The sequence below is a fragment of the Condylura cristata genome, unplaced genomic scaffold (genome assembly GCF_000260355.1).
Source record: "Condylura cristata isolate star-nosed mole 26May11 unplaced genomic scaffold, ConCri1.0 scaffold00001, whole genome shotgun sequence".
Taxonomy (NCBI): Eukaryota; Metazoa; Chordata; class Mammalia; order Eulipotyphla; family Talpidae; genus Condylura; species Condylura cristata.
In genome coordinates, this window is record NW_004567102.1 from 833299 (window position 1) to 844791 (window position 11493).

An 11493-nucleotide genomic window follows, 5' to 3' on the forward strand; every position below is an offset into this window, starting at 1 on the left:
CCTCTGGCCTGTACCCCAGTTCTGTATGCACAAATAAATAAATCTTAAAAAAAAAAAAAAGAGTATGCAGGGCTAGGAAACTAACATGGAGATCTCAAGATCAGTGTCTATCAGGAAATAAAGAAATACACATTAACATAAGTTATGTTCTCTCCTCAGAGAAACTCCTGGTTGTGAGACAGTATTAATGTTGCTGAATTTATAAACAGTATATTAAGAATATTAAGAATAAATATAGGCACTTATAAATTAAAACAAATGAATACAAATTTAAAGTAATTGAATTTAAAAATAGTAGTAAAAAAGTATGTTCATATAGAATGCAGTATTTAGAGAAAACATGAAGATGTATTTCATTGGCAGAAGTGAGACTTGAATCAAAGAAGGAAGAGATGATTCAGACCAGCAGAGGAAAAGAATCATGAGCCACATGAGCAAAACTAGTATTTGGTGAAGGTTAGAAGTGTAGGGAGAAAGTAGAAATTAACTTAAGAAGTCTTGATTGACTATAATGGCTGTCCAGATTACAGAATAGCATGGGATAAGAGCAGATATTCAGAATCTGTTACATAAAGGGCTTGGAGACTGAACAGAAGTTATTTCTTTAGGAAGGTAATTAAAAATATGTACAGATACAAAGCAATAAAATCAACTGTTGGTAGGTCAGGCATCATGTATAGGAAGAGCACCAAGACTAGGGAGGTTACAGTAAGACTAGAGGGTTGGTATTCCTGAATACCAACAAGTGTGTCTTCACACATATAGTGGGTACTACAATTGGGTGAGTTGAGATAAAAAGGTAGAGCTTTTAAGAACTGCCCCTTTTCTTTTCCTTTTTTCAGTTTAGCATTGTAAAAGTCAATCCTTGAACCCCAGGTTGCTTCTTTATCCTGGGTCCTAGATTCTCTTTTAGTATTAAATAGGTCAATCTGCTGAACAAAAGCAGTTTATGAAAATTCCCATTAGTCACCTTTTTTCTTCCTATATAACCAGTAGGTAAGGTAGCATCACTTCATCATTGTCTTCATCAAGCAACGTGACTTCTAGCATTAGTCTGGTTTCAAGTTCCTGTGAGAACATGGAGAAGAGGCAGATGACTTATGTTGTGAGAAGATCTAAAGCCTGGAATTCATAGGAAGGAACATGATAAGATTATGTGGACTGCTCAGAACTGTCCCTTTCGACTGTCAAGCATAATTAAACTGAGTATAGAGTGTCATAATCAGGATACTTGTTCCTTTTCAGACATTAGTGGAGAGTCCCTGGCCAGGGCTAAATAGAAAGGACATTACTATGATGTTAGTATCTCACTGCTAGTAGAAAATTAATCTGTGATGAGGAGAAGACTGAATCAATAGAAAGAGATATAGAGTCCTTTCTCCATCTGTGGGTCATCATGAGAAAGTACAGTGATGATGATGGAAATGAATCATATTTCTAAAGCTGTGATTATGCATTTTTCATTATCTCATTTAATCATCACTAGAACTTCAAAAATAAAACTGTATATCACTTTTGGAAGTGATAATAGGAATATAGGACTTATATCCTGACTTTAAGAAGAAAAAATCTCTTTAGAGAATATAAGTAAAATGCACATTGGTGCTTCAATGTATGAAGAATTCTTCAACGTGCTGGCACTGCAAGGCTGAGCCATTTCTATCGGCCTTGTTTCCTATGCATGCAGGGCATACAAGTCTCTCTATAATACATTACAACTAGAGCTTTAATAGATTTGTTTATAAAGTACAGTAAGAGCACAAATTGGTGAAACCATGAGTTTTCAAAAGTAGACAAACAATTTAAATGCTTCATAAATCTGTAATCACCTTAAAAATAAATATTAGCATTCTTTTTAAATGTTGCTAGTAGAACTCATGAAACCGGGAAAAAGAAGTATGTTTCTGGTTGATTAGAGTGTAGAAGGGGCAAAAAAAAAAAAAAAAGGTATATACTGGGACAAGAGAGGATGCCAGATGCAGGCAGGGAGAAGAGTTCTACTGAGGCTGATGTGAGAGAATAGCAGCCCTGAGTGAACAGGAGGAGAGCTACAGAGTGAAACCACCCAACAAAGCAAAGTATTGTACAGCTGCAAGAAGAAAGAGAAATGGACTAGCAAATTGTTTTGGCAATTCCAGTTACAAGGCTAGGAAATAACAGTAGGGAAGGTTTGCATTTATTGAGTCTAAAATTCTTCCCATTGTGCTATCAAATATCATGTAATGAAAGGATGAATCCTTTCAAAGGAATGGATCTTCTCTCCTCAGAAGCAGCATCTACAGGCACAGACCCCAAAGCCAAAATCTGCCCCACTAGTTAACATGGATTCTCATTCCTTCCTTCTTTTTGGGAAAACATTCCGCTTGTTACACTAAGGCACTTTAAGAAAGAAAGGCATGAAGTCCCCAGCCTTTCGTTGAGCTTTCTCTTTAACCAATAGGGAGAGGAAGTGAAGCAGCATCACTCTTCTCCAGCAGATGTAGCTGCTAAGGAGGCCTGCTCTGATGCTTCTTGGAGAGAAGATGGAGAAGGGGGCCTGACAGGTGATGGAAGGAATGGCTGGCTATCTGCTTCCATGGAAAGAGATGTGTCATGTGGAGAGTCAAAAACTATATTTTATAGTTGTGAAGCAGAGCATAAGCATCTATCTCACATAGCTACCCTTTCTCCCTTACCTTTCACTGATATTTTTCTAATGATGCATTGGTTGGAATTCTCTGCTCAGTTTTAAACGAGAAGCATATAACTATAATGCTGGACTCTCCCTACTAGGAATGTCAAGAGACGTGTGGTGGATCAGATGGAAATTGTACAAAAATCCAGGATCCCAGCTGCTAATTGTCATAATTATATAATGATCATTTTGCACTAGCAAAGCATTACTCCCAGTTGTGTTATTTCTCAATTAATCAACATGACAGATTTGCATGTTTGTTAACTGCTAACTCTTCAGCACCCAGGACAATTTTCTTAACAGCCAATAAATATGTGATCAGTTAATGAATAAATTAATAGTATACCCAAAATTAGTGAGTTTAAAACATATAACATTTAGAACTAGAATCTAAACCCAGTTCTGCCTAAATCTAAAATCCAAGAATATTGGAAGAACATATAAAAGGTCAGTGACTGGTCTTTGAATTTCACATGTCTTTATTTAAGAGCTCTGCTTCCAATATTCTTCCAATTAGTAGTTATTCCACTTAATCAGAGTTACCCTGGAGCCAGTTAGTGAATACATAAAGTATAGTAAGGTGGAAAATACACTGTGCTCACTGTCATGACATCAATATTCTCTTTCAGTGATTTACTCTTTTAAGTTTCTATCTCTTCATCACTAAAATTAAGGAGTTAAATTATATGGTTTCTCAATTTAATACTAACTGGCTTCTGGAATATGATAAATATTAATAGACATTTAATTTTTTGTTCCACTCTCACTGATCATTTCAGTGATTGAAAATAATTACAAAAAAGGAGAAGAGAATGACCTAAAAATGGACTTCAATAAGCATCAGACCTTCCTGGTGGACTAGGGATTAAGTGTCAGTGCCATTATCCAACTGCCTAAGTTTTATTGCAAGCCAAAGAGCTGACACATATGGCACAGCAGATCTCTCCCTTCTTGGCTGCTCCTCCCCTCCGCAGTGTATTTCAGTAGATTGAGCTGTTCTGTTGCCAACTCTGTCTCTGGTGAATCCTCTCACCCCCTACACCTCTGGCCTACACCCCCTTTCTTCTACTCAAAAATAAATAAAATCTTTTGAAAAATTAATTTAACTTAAAAATTTTTTTAAAGATAGCATTTTTAATTAGACTAGAGGAAAATAATCCCTCAGTAAAGCCAAGTAATAGCCCCAATTAAATTACTAGTCTTTTTAAAATTCTTTATAGGCATTCCTTCACCAAGGGAAGAAGTTATTCTTGGGGTAACTGAACTCACCATAATTTAAGAGTTAACCAGGCCACTGCTAGTATCTTCTTTTCCTGACACAAGCTATGCAACCTCTATTTACTGACATATTCCGGATGGAGACAGAAATGCTCTGAAAAATCAGACTTTCCACACTAACTTATGTTATGACCTTCCTTTTTTTGTATAATCATAATATCAAAATATTCTGAGCAACCTTCAGTTTACAATTGGATTGCCTCAGCCGCATAAGGCGCTGCCTGGCCCTGACAAGCAAGCACTGCACCAGGGTGAGAAATTCCTCTGAAGTCAAAAGTGACTTGACAACTGGCTGATCAATAAAAGTAAAAGGGCTGTTTCTGCAAATTCTCTCTCACTGCCAGATGGAGGAAAACCCAAATCTTATCACTCTACTCTCTCACCTAGCCTTCTATTCAGCTTCTAAAGAATTACTCAACCTTGCTACTGTCTGGCCTTTAGATGTGGAAATTTATCCAGGTTGCCTGTTTAGAGCTAATCAGGTTTTTGACCTGCTACACTTCAAAGGAATTCACACAAGTCTTCAGGCTAGTCTTTCAGGATTCTACCATTTAGTTTTTAGATAAGGAAATTCACCTAAGTCTCCTATTCAGAGCTAATTAGGCTTTCTACTGTCCAGACCTCAAGGAAACTCTCTTAAAACTTTCTCACAAGTTTCTTCAAAGAACTTTTCCATAATTTTATTTTATTTACAAGAAATTTCCTCTTCCTGACTCCTAGGATGTCTCAAGTAGAAAAAGAAAAAAAAAAAAACCATTAAGTAGTAGATAAGGTTTAAAGGACTTTATTTTAGTTAATCTTCACTATGGTAATATTAGTCTTAAACTTTGTGCATCTATGTACCTGTTTTAACCTTGATTGATTTTAGAATGTTATAATCTCAAGTAAAGGTCAAAATGACCCCAGCAAAAAGGTGATTGTGATCTCAGCCCATTTCATATACTAATGTCATCCCTCTGCCTGCTTGAAATGCATAAAATAAACCTCTGCTGAGGCAGAGCAGGAAGATTTGCCCCCAACTCAGACTCCCGTGTCTTCCTCACTCCCACTCCCCTTTACTCCCCAATTTTTGGAATATCCTCTCACCAACATCGTTCCCACCTTGAGACCCTGCCTGTTCTGCCCCCCAATAATCCGTGATCGGAAACAGAGTCTCCAACAGTTTCCTAACATAGAATTATGGGATGAATTATCTATACTCTTTGGCTGAAAAATACATGTATCCCAATGAGTCTACAATCTTTATACACTAACAAGAAATACTAGAAATTCCTCAGGGAAGTAAGGACTGAGGGAGATAATTTTAATCCACACAAACAAAAACCATTGCATAAAAGTAATTATGCAATTATTTTAAAGCATTATTAAAAATGTGTATTTTTTTTTTCAATTTGTCTCTTAGCTGTTTTAAAATCAATTGTACTATAGCCCAGAAGAATCCCAGGCCCTCCTGCTCTGCCACCAAGGCCCTGCTCTGAGGTGGGTTCATCATGGCTGCTAAGTGAACATCCTTTAGAGCTTATGATAAACTACACAGCTCCTGACTTGACCTAATTTTCCCTTCAAAGCTCTCTTGTCTGCTGGGAAAGTCTCAATTGAAATTACTAAAAGTGTCTGTGGGGGGCACTGACATACAGAGTTCTTCACATGAGGCATCCTTGGCTAGGTGTACACGGGGGAGTTCCATGAGACTCCAGTTCTCCCTGTTAACAAGCTCTGTGATTCTGACTTTAGGTCCTTTGCAAGCTGGTATCAGGAAATCTGTGTTAAAAATGCTGAAGCAGTCTTTGTGTGGAGGAAAACTTACTACTGAGTCAGAAACTGTGTTTTGGAACCACATTTGGATCAGATCTTAAACTAGAAGATTCTTTGTAGGCAGGATTAAAGATCACTATGACAACTGCCCAGGAGAATTACTGAAGAGGATCTTACTGCAAACATAAAATAAGCAGAGCAGGTTGTGATAAATATGCCCTGCAGCATAGCAGAGAGGGGAAGCTGCTAATGACATTGGCTATTTTAATAATGAGATGGGAACAATAGAGGTGTACACTAGGAAAGGTTAGCAGACAACCTAAGTATATGAGCATGAGCATGCCCAGCCCCAAGCCATGCTGGAATGGTTAAATAAACTCCCTCTAGTATTCAAGAAGGATGGAACCATTACTGCATGGAATGCATTGAGGGTATTTGATGGTGCTGGAGCAGAATCATAGCTAGTGAAGATGCTATGCTGTTGAGAAACATAACTTCACAACACTGCCAAGAATTGTGAGCCCTTTTGTGTCTGAATAAGATCCCTCTCTGTGGATATTGGTTCTGTCACTGCTATTACTGGGGCACTTAAGAAAACAGGACTAGGTCTTAAGGACTTCATTTGGTGGACATAAATGAAGCTTTTGTTCTGCAGTAATTAGCAGTTATGAAACATAAGAATCTTGATCCAAGTAAAACTAATATGAACAGAGGAGTCATTATTTTGGGTTACCCATTAGGAAGATTGGGATCCACAATCGTCACACATCTGACTCATAGCTTAAGGCATAGGTGTAGCAAATATACCATGGGATCCACTTGCAGTGGAAGCTGCTGTGGTGTGCAGCCACCACTGAGCTCACTGCCTGAGCCCACAGACTGCCACTGTGGCCCACTCTGGCTTCACGTGGTCAGGTCCTGACACAAGCTATGCAACTTCTGTTGACTGACAAATTCTGGATAGAAGGGAAGAGCTCTGAAAAATCAGAATATCTATTGCTAACTTATGATATGACCTCCCTCTTTTGTATAATCATAATATAAAAATATTCTGAGCAACCATCAGTTTATAACTGGATTGCCTTAGCCTCATAAGGCTGCTGCCTGGCCCAAGCAAGCAGGTGCTGCCCCAGGAAAGGAAATTCTTCTGTTTCCTGAGATAAAAGGCAAGCCCCAGGAAAGATAAGACCCCCAGGGCATAAAGATTTCTGGGAAGCTTCCTCAATTTTTTTTTTTTTAAACAAAAAGCAAATCTCGGATAAGACTCCCAGGGCATAAGGACTCATGGATAATTTTCTAATCTTGCTTAATGCCTGACTGTACAACTTCTTCTTAATTTACTCCTTTTATTTTTTTTTAAAGATTTATTTATTTATTTGTACAGAACTGGGGTACAGGCCAGAGATGCGGAGGGTGAGAGAATTCACCAGAGACAGAGCGGGGAGCAGAACAGGCAGATTGACAAAGTACACTGCTGAGGGGAGCAGCGGGCGGGTCAGGAGAGGTCTGCCACGCCATGTGGTCGCCTTCGGGGCAGGCGGGAATTGAACTCATGAGGAAGTGGCTTTAGATTCTCAGTGCTGTGCTTTAACCTGCTGCGCCACCAGGGAGGGCCATTAATTTACTCCTTTTAAATAATCACTAACTACTCTCTGCTAGCCTTAAATTAACCATTAGCTTCTCTTTAGACAATCACTGATGATTCTGCTAACACAATTTATTCCTTCCCTAAGACCCCTAACAATCTTTTGCTAACAGCTCATCCTTTCCCAGACCTCTCTTCCCTTGAGTTATAAACACCCATATACATGACAATTATCACAAATATGTATAATTTAATATACCATAAAGTGTCAGGAAAAAGATGCATTGTTTCCCTCTTGCTTGAGAATGTTTATGACAATTTATGGCTTTTTCTCATTAACTTACCTTATGCGTTATTGTAATTAACTACTTGCTACACAGTGTAAATAAAGACCTGCTGAGAAAATGAGCAGGAAGACTTGCACCCAGCTCTGATGCTCATGTCTTCCTTACACCTGCTCCCCTTTCCCACTTCTTGGAATCTCCGCTCCACTCACCTATGCCTTCCCATCTTAGGGCTTGCCTGTCTCACTCGCCTAACAACTCGATTGTTGGGGCCAGTCCCTAACAAGGTCCTGCCACTGAAAGTGACTGAGTTTGAGCAAAGGATGGTGAGGCAAAAATGAACTTATCAGGAATCACAGAACATACCAAAATAAGTTCTCTCATTGGCACCAAACATGATGTAATTCTGAGCTAAAATCAAACTACAGAGGGCCTGAAAAAGGAATTTTACCTTTGCCAAATAAGCACCATATTTGCCTTAGATAATATGGTTATAATGAAACTGAATAAATATTGTCTTAACTTTAAAAACATGTATAAAATAATATATATATAATGCTCTTTGGGGCCTGTAATATTTCAAAATACAGGTGTAATGTATTTAGTAATAACAGCACAGAGGAGAGGCATAGGAGCAAAGTTGTAATGAGTCAAGGTAGGTGAAAAGTGATAAAATAATGACTATACAAATCTGTTGTTGGGTTTGTAACATTAGATATAATACATACACCAATATTATCACATAAAGGGGAGAAAGAGAATAGCACTTTGCAGAGGAAATTTCTAAATGCTGCTAGGATAAGCTAGCATAATATGGCAACTGATTCCTTTATGTATATGGTAAACCCTAGAACAACCATTAATATATAATGATATTAAAATGCCACCTTAGAAAATATTCATTCATTGTAAAAGTATAGTAAAGATGTGGGCTCTCCCTGGTGGCACAGTGGGTTAAAGCACTACATTATGAAGCTCTCCAAAGCCACTGCAGCATGAATTCAATCCCCTGCCAGGGAGTTGACCCCATGGCATGGCAGACCTCTCCTGACTATCCCGCTGCTTCCCTCAGCAGTGCAATTTGTCCATCTGCCTGTTCTGCTCCCCACTCTGTCTCTGGTAAATCTTCTCACCCACCACACCTCTGGTCTGTACCCCAGTTCTGTAAGCATAAATAAATATTTTTTTTAAAAGTATAGTAAAGTTATAACAAATAAACAAAAAGTTATTTGACATGGAAAACAAAATTTAACTTGGCTAATGTAACTCCAAACTATATTAAAAATCACATTAGATATGAGTATATTAAATATTCAATCGAGGCAAAAATTATGATATCATAAAAATGATCCAACTGTATAATGTCTATGACAGATGCATATTACAAAGACACAAGTAACTTGATAGTAAAAGAGTAGAAAAAGGGCTCTCATGCAAGTAACAATAACATGAAAGGTGGAATGACTATACTAATAGGTAAAACAAACTTTAAAACAAGTATATCTTGTCAAAGACAAAAGGATAATTTTATAAAAATGAAAGCATCACTCCTAAGAAGACATATCAATTATAAATATATATCCATCTGACAATACACCGCCAAAAAATATGAAGTGGAAATGGTTGGAAATGAAGAGAAAATAGATAATCCAAAAATAATAGTTGGAGTCTTCAATCATCCACTGGTATAAGTAGACAAAACAACCATATAGCACATGGATAGGAACAGAAGACATATTAACACTTAACCAGCCACACCCAACAAACATCCATAGAATACTCTGCCTGAAAAACACAAAATGTACATTCTTCTCAAGCATAAAAGGATCACTTACTGGAATAGACCATGTAGTAGGCAATAAAACAAACTTTAATGAATTTAAGAGAATAATATTGTAAAATGAATTTCTCACTTCAATGGAATTAAATTAGAATCCAAATAGGAAAAATGGAAAAATATATGTAGAAATTAAGCAACACATTTCTAAATAACCAATGAATCTAATCAATGATTCAAAGAAGAAATCAAAAAACACTTTAAAATAAATGAAAATGAAGACAAACTATAACAAAACTTATTGTGATAAAGCTAAAATAGTGCTTAGAAAGAATTTTTCTGGGTATAAATATCTATACTAATAAGAAATATTTTTTAAATCAATAATTTGACCCTCCATGGTGGCACAGTGGGTTAAAGCACAGCACTAAGTGGCTAAAGCCACTTCAGTATGAGTTCAATCCCTGCCCGGGAGGTGACCCACATGGCGCGGCAGGCCTCTCATGACACGCCCTCTGCTCCCTTCAGCAGTGTGCTTCATCAGTTCTGCCTGTTCTGCTCCCCACTCTGTCTCTGGTGAAGCCTCTCACCACACATGTGCCTCTGCCTGTACCCCAGTTCTGTATGCATAAATAAATAAATCTTGAAAATTGAAAGAAATTGAGTGAAATAGAAATGATATCAGTAAGATAGCAGGCTAAGACATAATGTTTGTCTCCCCCATGAAAACAATAAATAAACAACTACAATAAAGAGTCAGGCTGTGAGTAGATGCTGCTGAGTGTGTGCAAGGGTGGGGCAAGGTGGTGGGATTTTGCCACAGAGCATTCAGAGTACTTATGCTCTTGCTGCAAATTTTCTTATATATGGTAAGGATCTTGAATTGTTTATTCTTTGATGATGCTTTTAAAATTGTAACATATTCTTGGCAGTAATTCTGTAAGAAAGAGATGCAGTCATTTAATTAAAAGGTAAGTTCCATTGCTAAAGAAAAAAAACTATGTATTTGTTTCTTTTGTGTGTGTATATATATATATATGTGTGTGTGTGGAATATAAGTTGAACACCTAAAATCAGAGGAAAGGAGAATGAGGGGTAAAAGGACACTGTGGTCAAGGAGAACAAAGTTTCAGTTACATGAGATGAGTAAGTTCTGGAAATACAATGTGTTACATGGGATCTATAGCTAATAAAACTGTATTGTACACTTGAAATTTGCTAAAAGTATAAATGTTCTTAAATGTGTTCATCACACATGTACCAAAAAAGGAAAGCTATGTGAAATGATAACTATGCTAGTTAGCTTGACCGTAATATTTCATAGTATATACATATATTTCTACACACCACAACTTAGATATATACAATTTGATCTATTATGTCTTCATGAACTAAATATTTTTTTAAATACTAACCAAGTTACATATACCAAGAAAACTGACAAGATTTTTTCCCAGCGAGTTACCAACTCATTATATGTGTATAAATAAAAGTGCTATTGGTGCACGGAAAGACATTATAGCAAAAAGGACAAAAACAAGGAACCCAGAACCAACCTATTAATATATGAAAATATTATATATGTTGGAGTTGGCATTGTAATTCACTTAGAAACAGAAGTGGCAAGAGCCACACTACCCACATTGTATGACAAGGTCCTAACATGGAAGAAATCACGGAAAGTCAGGATATTCTACAGCTGGTTTCTGCTGTATTCTTTTTGTTTTGTTTATGGCCATTTCCAAGAAAAGTGGTTTGGTTTTGGCCGTTCCCAAGAAGCATAGCAATTTTCCAAATATATATTCAATATAAAATCAATAATTACTTGATTAGATTGATTGGCTTAATAGCAATATCATCATACACCGAATGGCTCAGTACGTTGTAAAATAATAAATATTTCTCTGCTTGAGGGCACTGGCACAAATCTAGGTCCCACAATAACAGGAGACATGTCACCGTCCAAAGACTGTCATAATTGCCTGCCCAGTCCCCTATAGTTTTAAGTAACATAGTTTCGTTTTATGTCATAAAATTATAAATAATAATGTTTTCCTACTTTTTCCTCTAACTTTCATACCAACCCTTTTTAACATAGAAAGGTTTTTCAGATAAGATTAATAGGATAATAATTAGTGAC

At 37.0% G+C, this 11493-nt stretch overlaps 1 pseudogene; it reads left to right on the top strand.

The window, feature by feature from the left end:
• Positions 1-6629, top strand: part of LOC101631082 — a 10475-nt pseudogene extending 3846 nt beyond the window's left edge.
• The last annotated feature ends 4864 nt before the right edge of the window (positions 6630-11493 follow it).